Here is a 20181-nt window from a genome sequence, read left to right as displayed (position 1 = left end):
TCAAAAAGTGTGGGGTCATAGGAGGTTAAAGGTCACTGGTGTTGGAGACACAGGGTGGAGTCTGGGAAAATGTAGGAGGGGTAGTCAAGGAGACGACAATAAGCAACAAAACACCTGTACTGATTTCCTGGGAGAATCCGGTCGTGATTCACTGCGAGGCGGTATGTGTGTGTGACTGTGTGTAATCTGGGTGACGGGAGCTTATTAAATCTGCCAACACAAACGAGGAATGTGCATGTGTTTTTAGGGTGGAGGGGAGGAGGAGGGAGAAGATAGGCCCCGGGAGGGAGGTGTACTGAGATGCTGAGCAAGCGGTTGCCAGCGATTGACAGCGCAGCACATTGTGCCTGGAAAATGGGGGGGAAACGGGGGTAACATGAAATGTATCAGCCAAGACAGGCAGGTATGGGCTGCAGCCCTCCCGCTGTCAGCCTGACATCAGCGCCGCTCTCATTAGAGTGGGAGCATGCACGTATTGCAGTCACACAGACTCATTTAACCACAGCATTTACATCAATCTTCCGATTATGCAGACGTCTCTCATTCTTGCACATTCTGCAGCCACAGAGGGCGTGTGGTAAAGCCTCGCATTCACACAATCTTTAATACCTAGCAGACACTTTATATCCACTTTGTTCTCGTAGTGCCTCCATTCACGCGTCTGTCATCATTTGGAAAGAAGACCTTATAAAAAGCTGCTTATTAAAGACTGACTCAGCTTCTTCCTGCAGATGTGACACCTGGTTCATCAACCTGCAAAACAAGCCTCATTGTTTCCATTGAGTACTATAGTGTGAGTGTGTGTGTGTGTGTGTGTCTACCTGCCCACACATGTGACCCGCTCCCCCTTCCTCCCCATGTTTGTTAGCATGCTGCTACTGCAATAATTAGCCCCGAAGCCCTCCTCGGTGCTTGCCTTGTTTGTTTACAATGGTTAGAAGCAGATTCCCTCCAGAGAGTCAGAGGCGTCGCTGCGCTCGGGAGACTGAGCAGACGATGTCAAATTAAAAAGATAGGAAATTCCTGACTCCTCAGAATCATGCAGGGAAGCGGGGAGCGGGGGTTAATGGGAGAGAGTCGACAGATTTGTTAGGATCAAACCTGGTGGTGTCTTTTACTGACGCTATTGTTTATCGCTTCCTTCCAAATCATATCATATGGTTGGAATAGAGTTGGACTGACTTCACAGAATTGAAAGAAAATTACTTTAAAGGCATGATTTATTTCCAGAAACGAGGTCACATTTACTTTGGGTTGTCTGTCAACAGTTTTCATAGACTATTTATGTAGAGATAAGCTCTAATGAAAGATAAAATTCTGTGTGCAAATAAAGCCAAAGTATTAGAGATGATGATGTGTGACAAATCTCAAACTCACATTAGAGGCTTTGTTTATCACTTGTTCACAAATTCTCACCATTTCACCCACTGAAAAACACATTTTGTTTTATATTACTTCCATAACAATAAAGCTAATACAGTTCTGTATTTTTAGGAGCTGGAATAACATAATAATAAGTCCCCTTTTCTAAAGACACACTAGATTTGATTAGATTTGGACTGAAATGTATTGAAGAATCCAGAACTTTGTAAAGTGTAAAGCACAACACAAACAGTTTGAATATTTGCATCATATTAGAAAGAGGAAGCATCACGAAAATGTTTCCTTCATGAATTCTACGTGTTTCCTGTAGAATCAACTTTTCATTCAGTTTTTAATTTGAGTGCAGAGATCTACATCTCATTTTAAGATGCTCATTCTAAAAAAAAAAAAGTGTTGCCGCGACAGAGTGGAATATTCCAGCCCTCAGGCCCATTTACACAATATATTCTTGTTTCCGCAAGAAAAATGAGCCCCTGTGGCTGAATCTGACTGTTCGTCTGACTTTTTTTGGTTATGAATCACTTCTTTATAGTTGGACACTATCTTTGGACACACAGCAAGTCCTTTATATCGAGATTCATTTGAAGGTTTGTAGAGACAAATACTCATCTACGAACACGCGGTGACAGAAAATGAGAGCCAGTGTCCTGCTCATGTGTAGTTAACCCCGCATTGACGCCTCACACCTCCCTCCTGTTGTTCCTCCAATCTGTCATGTGTGTGTGTGTGTGTGTGACTTTGTCAATATCACCCACAAGGGTTCCCCTGCCACCCCGCTGATGGGGATTAAACATTCATGATCATGTTTATTAATGACCAGCAGGCATTAGGGATCTCCGGGCTGTCACACACACACACACACATTCATAAGCATTTTTTTCTTCGTTTTTTTAAACCACACATAGTCAAACACATTTGCACTTTCTCTAGTACACCTACACAGTCTTACTCTTGTTCACACTCTCACACAAGCTTTTCCTATTAACCCGCCCACACATATCAGATACGCAGACACACGTTCTCTCTTGATCTCGTACACCTACACATACAGAAAACACACTCCCGAATAAATCTCCCTCGTCTGTCTTCATGTTTTTCAATTTGGTAATAAGCTCTGAAGTGTGTGTGTGTGTGTGTCCGCGTGTGTGTGATATGGATCCACTGGTGAGTTAAGTAGAAAAAAAAAACAGATTTCCTGTCTCCATGTCTCTCTGGACTGCTGCTCTGAACTCTCCCAGGGGTGGAGGGATGGACCGAGGACCTCGCTGAGAACATCTGTGACGGCCGGCCCCAGCAGAGACCACAGTGTGACAGGGCCTATCCATAGCAGATGTCACATCAGTGTGTGTGTGCATGTGTGCGAGAGAGAGTGTGTGTGTGTCATGTAATCAGGGTTGAGAAGTCCATGACCTCGAGGATATATAGAGGAAATGCTCTCATCCACTCTTCCTTCCTGTCCCTCTTTTCATTAGTCTCCTTTCCTGGAGATGTCGTGGTAAATAAACAGGTGGATACACATGACCAACAGCAGCTGATCATCCTATAATTATTATTATAAAGTCAGATCTTTTTGACCTTTTCCTTCTTCGCCCCTTTCACCCTTTATGTCAGGGACAGTTTGTCCTCTTTTGATGTGATATAAAAAACTATACACGCTTTGCCCCGCAGCCTCTGCAAATGAAATGAAAAATGAGTGATGAGCAGAGGAGCGCTGATGCTGCACTCCTCACATTGTCCCATCTGATTCTACATCTACTCTCTCTTCCCTCCGTGTCTCCACGGTCGGACACTTCTTTCTTTCCCCTCATTATTCTTCCGCTCTGCTTCCTCACATTATCCTTTATTATTCCTCCAACCAATTTGCCTCTCACCTCTCTACTCCTCTACGTCTCTACGTTCTCTGTACTCCATCCTTTTTTCTTTTTCTTTTTCTTTTTTTTTACTCTCCAGCGAAGCGCGTCGCAGTCTGCTCAGATTCCCTGGTAACTGAGCCTCTCGATGGGAGCTACAGCCTGGTTCATAAAACTAAAAATGCAGTTTAAAAAAGGTTATTTTTAGGTCTAATTTCCATCATGTGCAGTGGGGCTATAGAGAGCGTTAAGTTCCCTTCAAACTGGAGGGAATTCACCCTTTTAAAGGGAAATCACCAGTTAGTTGGTTCTGAGAACATAGACTATACAGTTACGTGTCCTTAGTCAAACCACTTTCTACGCCTTCTGTGTTGTGTGTGAAATGTAATATATGCAATGATATGTCAGAAAAACATGGATGGGTCTGAAGTGTGCACTGATGTCGGACAACAGACACAACAAGAGCGCTGCCCCTGCTGTATAATTCAGTACAACATCCCTGCAACGAATGCCACCGTCGCAAAGCTGTTTATGTTCGGTTTGAGTCGGAGAAGAAACATTGAAATTGGGATTAAGTGTGATGCAAGCTTGAATTGGAAGCTAAATTCAGAACAACCGGTAATGATCTTGGTGGGGGGAAGCAGAGGGGTCTGACAGGGTGAAGGAGGGAGTCGAAACAGACAGCCAACCTGTTTGGCCTTCACCCTTTCCCTCTCTTTTTGCCCCATCTTATTCCTCCCCCCACGCCTTTAGTGTCACATGGGACACCAGGGACACATGAACCTGGCACTCATCTCGAGCGTAAGAGTCACTGCCTGGTCAGACCTGACCATTCTGGACCACGATGGGGGCTAAAGTCGGTAGCCAGGGAGGGGGAAGAGAGTCAGGACAGGCAGGCTTTCACATAAAAGCAGTTACAACCTGGATCTTATTTTCATAGTTTTGGTGCCATGCCAACCGTGAGCAGGTAGGAGTGAGGGTACATAATACATAAACACAGGAGGTGGACAAAATAACAGAAACACATCAAACAACTTTCATCATCATCAAATCACATCATCGTAATTACAAGGTCAGCTACTCAGGCAGAGCAACCAATGTACCAATTAGTGGTGTGTGTCAGCTGTAAAAGAGGTCTGACAATCACTTTTTAATGAATGCTGAGTGGTTTATATTATATGGCATGTGGATTTATACGTTTTTAACATTTAACATTAGCCTAATTTAGCTGATGTAGCTACCATTTATACTTGGACCTGTTTCAGTTCAGTAACTATCCACTGCTCCGATCAACCTCAACAACAGCGCAGAAAGAGAAAATCTCAGATTTTTTTCACTGTTGAGATTAATCTTGTTACACGCATTAAAATGACACTGTGTAATATATGCAGAAGTGTTAACATGGAGCACTGGAGTCCCAGAAACACATCATTTGACTGGTAAATGAACCCTCGGTCCAACTGCCAAGAGTCAAACGGGTAACAAAAAAAAAAGTCAAACTTCTTCAACCTGACTAAAGGGTTACTAGTTCAAAATAAAAGCAGGCCAAGCCTGCACGACCGCACAAGGATAAAAAGAATGCTGTTCATCTGTAATAAACATGAGCCAGATAAACCTGCTATGGGGCCTTTGGGTAAAATAATGAGCTGTGGGGCCCGTAAACCCCCAATGCCTTCCACTCTCACTGCAATTTGTATATTCATTTTTATATACCATAACAAACAGCTGTTTTACTGTGTGGTGAATAGATTAAATTACATAAATATGAGTACAAATGTGTAATCATGAATATCTAAAGACAATTTCAGTTAAATTAGCACAAACTATTTGACACACATTAAATTTGGAGCTTTCAGGGCCCCTTGAGTTCCCGGGCCCTGCAGCAGTTGCCCACTTTACCCAGTTTGTAGCATCAGTATAAACTAAATTGTTTCCCATGACCTCCTAAATCACCAGACCTAAACAGCATTAAACCTGTTTAAGACCTGGACCCTTTCTTTCTTATAGAAAGCTTCAATTTCCTGTTACCCACAGGACTGAGGATTTGTGCAGGAGCACAATTGGACATGAAGCTCCTTTGAAGGAGGAACGTTATCGGTGTCTCTGTTATTTTGTCCTCTACCTGTACATCCAAACACTCCCTGTCGTCCTCGGATCAGCGGATGCTCTGCCCTTTCTACACACAGCACAGCACACAGGAGAACTAATCCGATTTTACAGCCCAAATGAAAAGAGTCTCACATGCACTCACATCCATTAGCTATTATTAGCTAAATAGGCTAATAGGTAAACACACACACACACACACACACACACACACAAAGGGCTGCTGTAGAGAACACCAGGGGAGACCAGCTGCTACAAAATGGAAACGTGTTGAGTGCTTTTTCTTTTGTTCACAGCTCTCCCACATGAATACACAAAGTCCACCAAGCATGGCTTTTTTTTTTTTTTAAAAATGGACCTGAAGCTGAACTAAATATTAAATTAACTTGAACTCAACAGCTCGAGTGATATGTGATATTTTAAGTCGTATTGTTTCTACAGCCTGTCCGCAGACCCATTGTGTTAACTGACATTTGTTAGCTACTGTTGCTACGCCTGTCAAGCTTTCTGTTCTCACACAGGACGTACGCAGTGATACAATGATACCCTTGGCAGATTTCCCACTCAGAACATATAATAATAATAATTTCTCTATAATATTTTACAGGCTAAAATGACAACTGATGCTGGCAGGTTTCATGGGCTGTAGCTTGCTAGCTAATAGAGTTAATTTTAGCTCCATGTGCTGGTTTAAAACGCTGTCTCCAGGTGACATTTTTTTTTCTTCTGACTTGTTTTAAAATGAGAAGCCTCTAAAAATTCCTCTGTCAATGTCCTCTTCAGTCTTTTCATCTCTGTCACTGTGTGCATAGAGGCTGCTGGCCCTGGTTATGTTGCCCACTTGCTCAGCTCTGGGATGACGCCGGCCCCACTTGCTCCGTTAGCATTTGCCTATGCCCCAGGCCTGAGAATCTCCTCTTTTCTGTGGTCCAAAACACCTGTGGTACAAACCATAGACATATATACATAGACATATATACATAGACGCCGCATTGAGCGGGTTGGTCGTTGGTCGCGATACGTCGACGTCGCCGCCATATTGGAAATGGCAGATCTTCCCCTAAACTAATACAAAGAAATGGACTGAACTTCATAAAGCGCCTTTCTACAAAGTTCTTTAAGTTAATGCCTCTTATACACCCATTCACACACACACTAATATATCTGGGAAACAAACAGGCACCAAAAACAACGTATGTAACTTTTAAAGTGATGATTATAAATGTTTACTCCTTATGTAAGCACCAAACCAACGTATGTATTTTTCTAATGCTGAGTGTTTACAGCTACTATGTGTGTACACTGTTACGTGATGATAAATATTGAAATATTATATTTATATATATATTAATATATTATATATATATATATTATAATATTATATCTATATTATATATATATGTGTGTGTGTGTGTGTGTGTGTGTGTTGTACTTATGTATGTATGTATATATATATATATGTGTGTGTGTGTGTGTATGTATGTATGTATATAATATATTGTGTATGTATGTATGTATGTATGTATGTATGTGTGTGTGTGTTTGTGTGTGTGGTGTGTATATGTATGTATATATGTTCACGTGTAATGCCTCTATATTCAAGAAAACCCTCCTGTCACATCTACATTTCAGGATGTGGTTATTATAGACACAGATTAAATGTTAAATATAAATATTTCAAGATTTATCATCACAGTAACAGTGTTACACACATTAGTAGCTGTAAACACTCAGCATTAGAAAAATACATACGTTGGTTTGGTGCTTACATAAGGAGTAAACATTTATAATCATCACTTTAAAAGTTACATACGTTGTTTTTGGTGCCTGTTTGTTTCCCAGATATATTAGTGTGTGTGTGAATGGGTGTATAAGAGACATTAACTTAAAGAACTTTGTAGAAAGGCGCTTTATGAAGTTCAGTCTATTTCCTTGTATTAGTTTACGGGCAGACCTGCCATTTCCAATATGGCGGCGACGTCGACGTACGATTCAGCGCTCAATGCGGCGTCTATGTATATATATATGTCTATGGTACAAACACTAACACTCCCTCAGTGCAGCCCGGCTAACAAACTGAGCTGACATTAACTAACAGCAGCTATAATTCACAGCAGTTTACTGACAAAAGTGAACTGAACTGTAAATCACAGAGAGTTGATGCACAGCAGCTGAGCTGGAGGACAGAAAACAGAAAACATTTACTCAATAAAACATGATCCAGTTTCACCAAAATCAGTGAACTGGTTTGTGGTGTGCGGCTTAGTGTTGTTAAACATTACGTACTTCTTGTGGGCGATCGTACCTGGAGCATAAAGTTACATAGTGCAAGAACAGGCAAGACACCATCCTTCACCTGTTTACACGTCAGTGTAGCATCAAAATGATTTTAATAGTTGAAAAGTTACATAGTGTACCCTAGGTATAACTAGACATGCTTACAGTTGTGGTTTACATTAGAGAGTTAAATACACTATTGAATCCAGTCCTTGTGCTTTTGTTCTTTCTTTTTGTAAAGGCTAAAAAGGACATCACTTTCCAAACTATGTTGAGTACAGCTCGATGCACACCACTTAAATATGTAGAGAAATCGAGAGCTTGGCAGACCTGCCATAATAACCGAAGTTTATCCCCAAGGAGACATTAAAAACTGCTCATGAGCCTTAAACACAGACACAAACTTGGAAGTCTAAGCTTACCAGCACACAAACTAATCCATTGTTACCATGCGTGCCTCCACAGGGCCTGTAAACAAACCAGTCCAGACAGTTTTTTGGGGGGAGTATCAGATTTCCATTAAGAGCTCCAGGTCATTCATTTCCTACTTTGTTTAAAAACCTGAGCTGCAAGACAGACAACCTCCTCGCTTGGGTTTGGTGCTCACTGTTACTCTTGCATCGTACTGGTAGGCGATGATTTTGTGGGTAAGAGCAGGGTGAGTGTTTCTAATTAAGAAAGTGAAATGAGCAGATTTTAACAAGGTAATTTTAACAGCCCTGTGCTCCACTCCTGTCACATGGGTGTGAAAGTGTTTCTCAGCAGGGAGCGAGGAGGTAATGGGTGTGGGAATGTTACCTTTAGTGGGCTGGCAGAGGGACAGTCACAGTTGTAATGGAGCAATAAGAACCCATTTGTTTCTAACACCTTCGATCTACAGTATGCAGACAGTATCACCACCACAGCTACATTAATTGGTAAAAAAAAAGTAATTGCGTGGTTGAAAGTTGTCACAAATTAAATAATGTAATTAACACATCTGTGTTATTCTCAGCCTTTAACTTTCTACTCAAGCTGAGTTGTATGGCTTGTTTTCAGCTTGTTGGTTGCCTTTATTGAATTAGAATGAGCAGAATTTAGCCTCAGTACAACCCAATACAAATCACATGACACTTCACAGTGAATGATTGCATTTGGCTCATTGGTGTCAGCCTTTTCACTGAATAGAGCTTTTGATTTTCAATGTACGCTTGTTGGCCGGTAATACATTCTCATTTGACTTAATTTTAGCCTACAATAACTAAATCAAGTGTCTTGTGTTTGCTCTGGATTCCCCTCCACTGGCCTCTGGCTGCAATGTTGTAGTTATTTGACCAGGAGTGAAGAGATTTGAAGCAGGTTAAGTTGTCACTCCAGCCTAGAGCTACAGTCTGCTTCCTTATTCTCTGTCTGTGAGTCTATAAAAGACAAGACTTGTCTAGTCCTGATCTGTCTTTCATAAAGTAATCTTCCCACAGTCGCTCAATCATTTATATCCTTCCCTCTCAGGTGGGATATATTTGGCTACTTACTCTCAATTTTGTCATTGTCAAATCTGCCCTACATTTGGTTAAAGAAGATGTAAAAATGGGCACCCATGTGTGTTTTCTTGGGTGCTTTTTTAAGATTGGGGTCTGATGTCATGCTGACCGCACTCTGAGCTGTTCAACATGAGTCCATCGGTCATATTTTCTATGTCTGGACGTGGTACACTGCCACCATGTGCCAGATTTGACACGGCCTGGTGGGAAGATAAACGTGGTTTTTAAGGATAAGCAATTTTCTTGTCAGTCACCGCAGATTCACTCGCTCTAATAGCCAGAGAGAAAATCCAGGCAGCTGGATGCTTTTGAGCTAATGTAGGTGGTTGCCTGGAAGGAATTGGTAAAAAGCTTGAAATTCAGTGCGGATAAAACATTGGGACTTAAAGAGTGAAGAAAACACTGTTGTTCACTGAGTTTTCTTTGTGTGGCACTCTAGCCATAAGGGCTTTAACAGAACTATAACACAGATTTTAGTATTTCACACAACAGATGCTCATATTTATACGCAAAGCTTATCTGAGTGTGCAAGCATCGGCTTATACAATAAACTTTAAGTGGACATTCTGATTTTAGGTTTATGGAGTGAAACTGATATGATCTTCACACCCAATGACATAACTGTTGACAAGACAAATGCACATCCTGGCTCATGTACTACTGTTGCCTAATTCTATCATCGTGATTTTATTCTTGGTGGTGTCTATCTGACGGCACTTGTGGGCAATTGGAATAAAAAGTGTGAGATGCAAATAATGAAAAAGCAATTACATTCACTCCCACATATTATCACCTACTGTAACATGGCACTATACTGAAACTTCAATGTACGGTGTTTTACAACCTTTAGTGGTTTATGAACCCTTAAAACAAAGATCCCTCGACACAGGTTGCATGTTTTTGGCTTCTCTCGGATGCCTTGTGACCCTTTATGAAGTTATTTTGATTAATTTTTTTAAAAATTGATGTTGCATCATTTGGAAACCATTTTGGAAAGTTCTCCCTTTCATTCTGTTTCATCTGCTTCTTGTGCGAACCTCTTGAGGTTGAGGATCATCAAAGCTCAACTTGTTTGGGTTTTCTCTCCAGAAATAACCATGGTGACTGATTGATCCCATGATCCCACTTGTCCTGTCTTGATAATCCCGGCTTCATTTGTTAGAGAGGTGCGGATATCCTCTAACAACCTCAGTGAGTATGATGGAAAATGGCAATCAACCAGAGAGAGAGAGAGAAAATAGAGGTGCAGAATATACATTAAGCTTTTGACGCTTTGACAGTGGACTCAGTAGTGCAAATGTGGTCTTTTATTTACCCGACACAGAATTTCTTTCTGAAGTACAGCCTCGCTTGCCTATCTTTTTAGCCCCATCATTGTTTTACAGTCCCATCCTCCCATTCATCAACCCTTCCTCCACACACAGGGACACAAAACCCTAATTCAACGCCTCACTTTGTCACACCCTTGCGATAGTTTCTTCACCTAGAACTCAAGTGATCAACAGCTCAGGCTCACAGAGCCCCCCTACCTGCTCTCTGTTGCTCTCCCTCCTCTCGGTAATGACATATCTGTGTGGCAGAGAGGCAGTCAGACAGACAGATGATGCAACGTTTGGGAGACATATCTATCACATATGTGGCTTCCTACTCCAATGCATCCATGCAGTTTTATATATCCTGTGACAGCAGGCACAGGTTGCTTTATCAAGCATCTGCCTGCTCCATCATGTGGATTTATTTCTGCACAGAATGAAACTGTGGGTGATGTTGCTGCTGAGTAATTTCACAGGTGTACAGTTCAAGGAATTCATTCAAAAAGCTATTGTGGAAGAGTCTCTCTTTTTTTTTTTTTTTACAGTAAAAGGTCTGAAGTTTTTATCTAATACTAATGAAATCACATGTACAGGAAGGTAAATCTTTAAGGGCTTGCCGTGCCGTCCTTCAAAGATCTGAATAGCACTGGCGTGAGACGTTGGCTACTGTGACACACAGTTCACTCGTTGTCGTCATTGATTTCTCATTAGTTAAGCCCTCAGGAGTCTGCAAGCTATCGCTTGGATCAGATCTGTCGTGTTCAATTAAAAGCCTTAGCAAAATACCCCGGCTTTTTTCATGCCTTATCTTCACTGTATTCCCTTTTATGCGTAAAGATTTTCTTTGTCTATTGTGTGAGCCGCTGCAGTTCCCTCTTTGTGGTCATGGATGCTTTAATGTCGGCTCCTGTATTTGAAAAACAAGTAAGGAGTTGTCTCAGGGTGTGGCGTGAGCTTTTCTGATTATAGCCCTCCCTTATGTCTCACAGACACACACCTTGTGACAACTCCTTCCTTGTGTTTCTGGACATTGTCTTGCACAAAAAAACATTTTCCCCTTCCAGGCAGACCGCAGAGCACCTTCTGCACCATCCTGCCAGCGTTTGAAACAACTGTACGATACAATTTTCTCCCAGCCACAGCAAGCCATTAAAGCTTACATGACAAATGAGCGTCATAATAGCATGTGAACTCTGAACAGGCCAGCCCTCATACAGTGGTAATAATGGTCATATCACATTGTACAACGGACAGCGGTGAGAAGAGTGAGAAAATTACTTAGCAGGGGATCTGCCGTCCTCCTCCCCTACTCTCACATTCAGTGACACACACTCACATACACACAGAACTACTACGACGACCCTATTAAAGGAGCCATAATGGCAGAGCAAAGTGGCGACAGTCTGGACTGGGGGTGTTGAGAAAGCGCTGAGGTGCTGATAAGTGTGTGCACATGTGTGTGAGCCAATACCTTCCTGCCTATCTGTAGGATTTTTTTTTTATCATCAGCAGAAAAAAAAAGAGAGAAAATGCTGGCTGAGCTCACTGTTTTTCTGCTCCCTGTTGTGTTTTAAAGTAATAAACTGGCAAAACCAATATTTCAGCCATCACTGGTCCTCCTACCAGTCTGTGTGTGAGCTCACGGAGAAAGGCCTGGGCAGAGCTGTTGTCTTGTGTCAAACTGACAGACACACAGACAGACAGAAAGGGATGATGGGTGGCAGGATGTCTATCAGAGCCAATTATGTTTAATGAGATGTGGTGAGTGACCAGCACTCCTGGAAGCTGTCACATGACACAGAGGGTTTCTGGCCAGAATATCCAGAATGCTGCACTGAACAACATTGCATACTGGGTGGGGATCTGCAGTATGTCACTAGTAATGCTGATGACATTTGCTCAGTTGATTATTGCTGTAATCATGGTTCAACGTAATGGTTATTCTGGACGACTGAGAAAAAAACCTGGGTTACATCAGTGTTTGAATGGCTCAAGAATAAAAAATGTTGGATTCATCACCTTGTTTGTGTCCTTTCAGACTCCTTTAATGCATCGTAAGATGAGAAAGAAAAGGCTTGGCTAAGTGGAGCTGAAGACCCTGTGGCTAGAGACAAGTAAATGGACACGAGAGGCTGCTTGTTGTGTAGACAGATCTAAATTGATCTGTGATGAAAGGAGCAGACCAGTACAGCATCTGCAGCTACGACTGGCAGCAGAGATAGGTATCTCCATTCAGACCCCAATGTAGCAGCTGTAAAGACACTGATATGCAGATTAGACGGGTCTGGCTGGCCACATAACGAAACATACCTGATACGTGACTTAGAAGAATTGCAAGGGAGAGTACAGGAAGGAAGGCCTGGCAATCACGACTGTGTTATAAGGGGGTGGAGGTATTTTCATGACTGAGAATGACAGAGAGGAATGAATACTTAAACTTAAGGTCCAAGAATAACAATCACAGTTCATTGGCATGCTGTTTGAATGTCTCAAGAAACCAAACCTGTTTCCTATCACACTGTTCTATCAGTTCATTAGTCCATGTGGCAGACAGGGTTGTTGGTGTTATGCAAAATATGCTCACCCTGTTCACCTTTCAAAGCAAACCAGCTGGCTGAGAACCCGGGAGCAGGAAACATGTCAGGTCAAGGGCTGCCAAATCCAAATCCAGCAAGAGTTTGACTCACGGAAGTCAAATTAAACCTAATTTAGATCATGAAAAAGTTAAACCTGTGATGCCATACAGAACATTGTCTAAAGCCTCATTTATAGTTTCCACGTCTGTGTCCGCCAAGTGTCACCTAACTCCATCTATGATGATCCGTACGCATCCATGTAGCACATATTCAGTGTAGTATAAACACAACTGCATGCATCTCCGTTGTTTTTCAACTTAATCTACAACTTAAAGGCATTTTCATTTCAGCTATTTAGTATTGCACCTCCATAAAGTCGGGGACTCACATGAGACAGATTTTTTTTTTTATTCTGAAAACTTAAGCAGCAAAGGCTGAGATATTAAGACTTAGTACAGGCAATGACAATATAAAGAAGCCTGAGTGATGTCACCCACAGGTTTCTGAATCGCTGTTTTGAAGCCAAAAATATGCAGCACTGACTTGGATGTAGTGCTTCTTCCACTTCCCAGTTAATCTAATTATTGTGGATCATTGGCAGACCTAAGGCAAAGTCATTTTGCATAACTTTAATATAATTTGAACAGGTGAGTAAAAAAAAAAAATCACCTTCAGTACAGTTGTCATGAATGGGGAAATTAACTATAGAGACTAAAACCATTTTGTGAACCGGACTGTAAACGTGTTTATTTCTGCTGTGAAGTTGGGCATTTTATTTTATTATATGGGCGCTTATGGAGATTGCTTCAAAAACACTGCATTTCCCACAATGCAACTTATATACCTATATACCTACTTATACCACCTAACTTTTTCAAGGTTTAATTTGAGAAGCAGGCTTTACAACTCAAGCTTTTAATTTACTTGGAATTAAATAGTAATTATTTGTTTATTTCGCGGAGGAATCCTTGTCACGGGCATTTTGTGTGAGGGACCCCTAAAATGTCCAGAAACCACTGTTTGGGAATCAGTGATCCACATATTCAGATATACTTTTAATGAATCCTCAGTACTCCGTGTGGTAGTGGAGAACACGGCCATCCCCCCTTCTGTGTGTCCGTGGGAAGGAGGAGTTTAACCCCACATTGTCTGGGAGGAGCCCGCAGTCTCTTGGCGCTCCGTCCCAGGATCATTTGGTCTGGAAACAAGAGGAGTCGTGGAAGTACGCGCGAAGAAAATCCGATTTTTAAAAATATTTCTATTAAATGCAACAGCATTACATTTTGCGGTCGCGGAGAGGGAAAGACGTGAACGCTGGGAGAGGCATGTTTTATCAGAGGAAACACTAGCCGGTAAGTTGCAGGCGAACTTCTTTGTACGGTCACGTTGGTTTTTAAAGGTCTCCGTTCATTGGAGTGTGTGCGCGCTTTATCCACCTAAACGCATCTTTAATCTGGATATTCGCACAAAAGTTTGTGTGGTAAACAAAAGTGTGGTAAAACACAGACTCCTCATTGGTTGATGTGAGTGTTCAGCTGTGACTGGAATCACTTTCCTGACATGGGATTGTCGCTCATTATAATTGTTTCATGGTAGAAGACGTTTTAATGAGAGAGAGAGAGAGAGAACACCATGGATCAGTATATTAAAAGCAGTTATTCATCTGTGTTTTGTCCCAGAGACAAACAGTATGACCTCTCCCTTTTATCTTTATAATAATCACATATTGGACCTGATTAAAATTCAATATCCTTTAAAAACAATTTGGTTTGATAAATAAAATAAATTACATCCTGTCAGCATGCTCAGCCATGGGAATTAATTAAAACTCCACACCAAAGGTATCCGGGTGTCATCCCACAGACACAATAGATCACTTGAGTGTGGAGATGTTCAACATGTAGCCCACAGCAGTGTCAAAGAGGCTGCTTATTGCTCCCCTTTCTTCCTCCTGATTTATGAACTGAGAATTGGGAGCATAAGGCCATTCCACTAAATGCTGGGGTACGCTCTGCTGTTGTGTTTCGGGTGTGATTTACCTTCAGCTTGTATTGTTGTTTGGCCGTGTGCAGGGGTTGAAGGGTTTTCTGGCTACATACAGAGATAACAAAAGGGGCCCCGGGACCCCTGGAGTGAAGGGGCAAACAAACTCTAAGGAGCAGGAGGGAAACGCCTGGCATGCCTTTGGGGATTGTGGACCCTCTGTCATGGAAACGCTTACCCGAAGATGTCAGTCTGACTGTCCTGCTACCTTTGCACGCTGCTGTGGAGGGTTGTAATAATAAAAACAAAGGCTAATGTTTGACTTAGTCTGGCCTGGTCATTGATCTCTGTGAAGGCTGTCCAGTATTCTTGCAGCTACGTGTTGAGATTTGATATTTTAATGGTAATTAATGTGATTAATGATTATTGAACGCTGGATTTGAAGACTGTAAATGGTTACTAATCATTTACTTGGATAATTTCTAACTAGGAATTAGGTTGAGCCCAACATGAGTGCAAGAGTAAAGAATGTCTTCTGTTTATTTTTCTGGAGGGGGAACATGCTGTGTGATTGCTTTATATTTCATCTGGCCTTTAAGCCATCCCCTGCCTGTTTAATGGACTATACAGAAATAGTTATTTACTTACATAATTACTGTTGTTCTCATGTGTGCACCCTGTGTTTTTTTCTTCTTGGAGACCAATAACAAAATCGCAGGGTCAGAAGCTGTGGCACCACATGCATGCTTTTGCTTTTGTGGTTTACATTTTTGCGGCAAAGAAATCCTCAACCACGAGGAACATTATGTTTTTACTATTCTGTTTCCCCCCCTCAGTTGGGACGGGGTCTTGAACCAGAGTGATACTGATTGAGTGTAACCTGCAATTTCCTTTTTTTTTCAGTGGAAAATGCAATCGTTTTCCCTGTTCAGTCTTTCTTTTAGTGACACAAGTTGTGAGTTATGCCTTTCAGCTGGCAGGACTGTCAGTTGTCAGAGTTGTTTACTAGTGACAAAAGGGAACATGTAATACTACTCTCCTCCGTCTCCTGGGTGGCACAGAGTTGTTTCACAGACTCATCTCTTGTCTTAATTTAAGTTGAAAGGCTCAGTACGGTGACATCATTACCACAGGAACTTCCCTCATGAAACAATCTGTTCTGAAGTCAGTTGATAAACAATGTGTAACATTGTGGCGTTGTGTAAAGAGGAATAATTTGTCTGTTATGGAAAAATTACTCTTCTTGTCATTGATAAATATCCTCTGTGTGAAAGACGACTTTTGTCAGGCATGAGACTTGGAGTTGTTCTCCTCTCTGCAGACCATTTGGCCGGCTGTGCGTAAAGTGTAAAGTACCCATCGCTGTTAATTCTGAAGTGCGAGCACACTGGCCAAGAAACGCCAATGTTTCATGTCTTCTCCCCTGCACATTTTTCTCCATATAAGGTGGCGTGCATGTGACTTATCAGGCATGGGTAACATCTGTGCTTATTGTCACACGGGGATGAAGGCCTTTTACTGTCTCTAGGTGGAGAGGCACTGCAGGGGGAAACCACTGGGTCTCCACATGACTGGTGCACCTTCTAGACAAAAGAATTTGAAGTATATCAAATTTAGATCAACAAAATCTTTCCCCTCTTGTTCATTTCTCAGCATATTCACAATGAAATGTCCTTTTTTAAGGTTTCTGTTTCGGGGCCGTCCAGCCAGGCAAGCATAATGGTGGCCTGTATGTTTCTATTTCTTACTTCTGTGGTTGAGATTATATTTGGCTTTCAAAGTGTTTGCTGGTAGCGTATGGCCAGCAGCGTCTGGAGTGGTTGCTATAAAAAGCAGGTGAACTAAAAGCTGGTGTTGACAGCATCTTGGCCGAGACTTCTCATTTGCTACCGCACTCACTGAGACGCCAACCAAAAGACACGTGGCTGGCTTTGACCTCACACACAACTACAGGTCGAAGAGCTATCACCAACACGACCGTGACCTGCCTTTTAGTGGCAGTTTGGACAGAAATAATAACTGAATGCTGTGACTAAAAAAACTGCCAAAAAAATCACTCAGTGATTCTGAATTTAACTTGTTTTGCTGTGGGCTGGTGGACATGCACACCCATCCACTTTGAGGGATTTGTTCAGTCAGCTGCACTTTGTGTATCTGCTCCAACATGAGCTCTCCAGCTCAGCTTCACACAGGAACCTTCTGTCCAGCTCAGCAGAGCGACGTGGTCACAACTCCTGGACATTTGAGGAGATTAATGCATGGGTCCAAATTGAATTACACTTGTTTAAGGTCACCTGCTAAAGAATGGCCTGTAAGGTTTGCAAAGAAAATGAAGATTAAATGGTGGCGGGCGCTTTAACAATGTATCAAACGAGGTATCCGATTAAGAGTCACAGATGGTCGGGGTGTTGGTTAAGGAGGGAGTGAGGTAGCTCTTAAACAATGCCAGACGACTTCACTTGTGATCAAGACTTTCATTAACCCCAAAGAAATAACTGCAAGACACGCAATTACCATTCTTTTATTGATGGTCACATAAATCGTATGGCGAATGGTGAACACGAGGTAAAAAGCCCCCATGGCAGCAGTAGAGTAGCAGTGCATGAAATTCTTGTAATCTCACCAGGCGGCATACAATATTTCAGTCTGGAAGAGGGTGCTGTCTCAGCACTTTGAATCCGAGCAAGTGATTTACAAACCGTGGATATACCAGACATTGTTTAATTATCAAAATGTATGAACAATGAGGTGGACAGGACAAGCAGTGCTGGGTACAGAAGCTATTTGCTGGTATATTGATCTGCCTATGGGACTTGATATCTTGACAGTCTGGCTGCTGTTGCATTGTGTTTGTGATCTTCTATGCTCAAAGAATTCTTTCAGCGTGTTGCTGCTGTGTGTAAAATACTTTTTGAACCTTTTGATTATAAATTCAACTGAAAACAGTCCTGTAGCCTCATGTCTCAGCTTTGTGCAGCAGTATGTATGTACATGATATTTGTGTTTCTGGTACGCCTTTCAAAGACGGCACGTGTTGGCACATTTTTCAGGCAATCAACAGCCCAGTTTGTATGGAAATACTCCACTCTGCAACCCCCCTCTAAGCCTTTCTACCGGTCAATCCTTATAACAATAGACATTGTGATTGATCAGCCCTACCTTGGTCCAGTAGCCATAAGGTCTCACTTACTAGCCTTGCTCTATTAGAAAGGCAAACACAGCTGGTGCTACAGGCCAAAGTGCTCGGTTCTTTCGATGTTCAGTTGGCGCCATGTGTCTTGTGGTACTCCCATGATGGATGGAGCAAATTCTGTGTACACATTTACTCCCAACACATCCCACCTGCTCATCAGTGGGTGGAGATTGATCGTCTTATTGTTTTTGATGAAAGCTAGAAAGCCCACCCTCTTCTGATGTACTTTTGTATAGCACGTCAAGCAAGGCAATTGATTGTGCTAATTCAGAATCATCTGTTAAATATTCAAAGCTGTGTTCATCCCTTTGAACTACGTGGTATCAATTGTCTCATATGTCTTTGCTTTTTTTAAGTTGATTTAGATAACTAATTTCTGGATTACCATAGCGTTATCAATATCCTGTCACAATATGATTTTCCTGAAAGATTAAACAGTTAGAAAGAGCAGATAAGAAGAGTGTTGTGATGTGCTCATATCCATCACTGACCACCACATGGATCCAACTGTCCAATAGCCCATTCATCATAGTCTACCTTTAGCTTCCATATATCACTCATCACAATACAAGATTGTTATAACTCTGCACTCTCAAAAGATATTGATGTTGTTCCCCTTCTTTTGCTTGCTCAGTAGCTTGCTCCACTGAACTGCATGGGATACGACGTGCCCTTATCTTCAGTTTCCTGGGCTTTGTGACAGACGTGAAGTGCTTTGGAGAGTCTTTGGCAGCCGTTTTATTCGTGTTATGTTGAGGAACATTTTCAGGCTCATTAGCACTCCTCCCCCTGTCCAGCCCCCTCCCCACTTTCGGAGTCTGTGGTTTGATCTCCGAACAAGATAAGCTCCTTTCTTCACTTCTCGGTCTCCAGGCCTTGTCATGTTGATTCAGTCATTTGGCATTAGGCCAGTGTAAACCGAGACGAGGTCCTGATTGCTTAAGGTCACTGGCAATCTTGGCATCCACTCAGTGAACATGCTCAGTTAAAGTTTTCTTGAAAATCCTTTTCTCCAAAGAGATAAACGTGTCCAAATAACCTGTTTCCTGGGGCTATATCTTCGTCAAGGCTTATTTGGCAGGCCTCAGTTGTCAGAGTAAAAAGGATATGTGAGTGAAGGAACACATTTTATGTCCAGATAAGAGCAAAAAACAGGAACTGTTGGGGCATTTTATCAGGTTTATCAGTTTTAGCAGTCTACGCCTTTTGTGAAATAGCAGCAAAATAGTATAATATACATCACATTCTCCGTAAGGGAGGAAGCCAAGTGGGGTATTGGCCAGGCTGCAGGAGGAGAACCTGTGTGTGGGCTTGCTTGTTTTTACGGCACCCTTTGGATGTCCAAAGATTGACTAGCCCGTCTCCATTTCTCACTATGGTCGACTTGGGTTTCCACATCACCCAGAAACTTCCAACTTTAGTTTTCTCTGCTCTGCTAGTGCCAAAACATGATCTCTTCTTGGCTTGGAGAGCTGTTTAACCCAGGTTTCTCTCTCCTTGGCCTAGGGGAAACAACTTGCTTACACTGCCTGGCTTAGCTCTCCTGGCTGCGCAGTCTACTGCTCGGGTGGTTTTCACAGTTGATGGGCACAGGTGCAAAGGCAGGTGCAAAGGCCTAAGTAGAATTTTCCAGCCAGCAAGCTTTGTACAAACCAAAAAGAGAAACCATCTTCCATGTTATGTTTTAGGAACTAATGTGTGTCTTTGAAATCATTACACTTTCCAGTTTTGACACATTTTTTTTGCCACCAAGCAACCCTTAGCTCACCCCTAAAAAAATAACACAAGGGCAGAACATTTAAACAAAGTCACAAGGGCCAGTCTTATCGCTGGTCGATGTTAAGTCAAGCAGATTACATAGAGTGCAGGTTGCTGCTCAGCTTGTTGCAACCTGGGAAAGTCCTGCAATATTAATATGCCTTCTTCCTCAAATGTTGTTACAGCAGATGCCACCAGGCTTTCATAAATGCTGCTTAAGAC

General features: G+C 42.1%; 1 protein-coding gene across 1 annotated transcript in view; it reads left to right on the top strand.

The window, feature by feature from the left end:
* The first annotated feature begins 14133 nt into the window (after window positions 1-14133).
* tiam2a (TIAM Rac1 associated GEF 2a) overlaps window positions 14134-20181 on the top strand; it is a 67906-nt gene continuing 61858 nt past the window's right edge. Inside the window, exon 1 of the mRNA XM_010731267.3 lies at window positions 14134-14377. The gene's annotated coding sequence lies outside the window, so the exon portion shown is untranslated. The remainder of the gene's footprint in view (window positions 14378-20181) is intronic.

The sequence above is a fragment of the Larimichthys crocea genome, chromosome XXIV (assembly GCF_000972845.2).
Source record: "Larimichthys crocea isolate SSNF chromosome XXIV, L_crocea_2.0, whole genome shotgun sequence".
Classification (NCBI taxonomy): Eukaryota; Metazoa; Chordata; class Actinopteri; family Sciaenidae; genus Larimichthys; species Larimichthys crocea.
The sequence above is the reverse complement of the archived record's forward strand: the minus strand, read 5'-3'. Positions and strand labels throughout refer to the sequence as shown.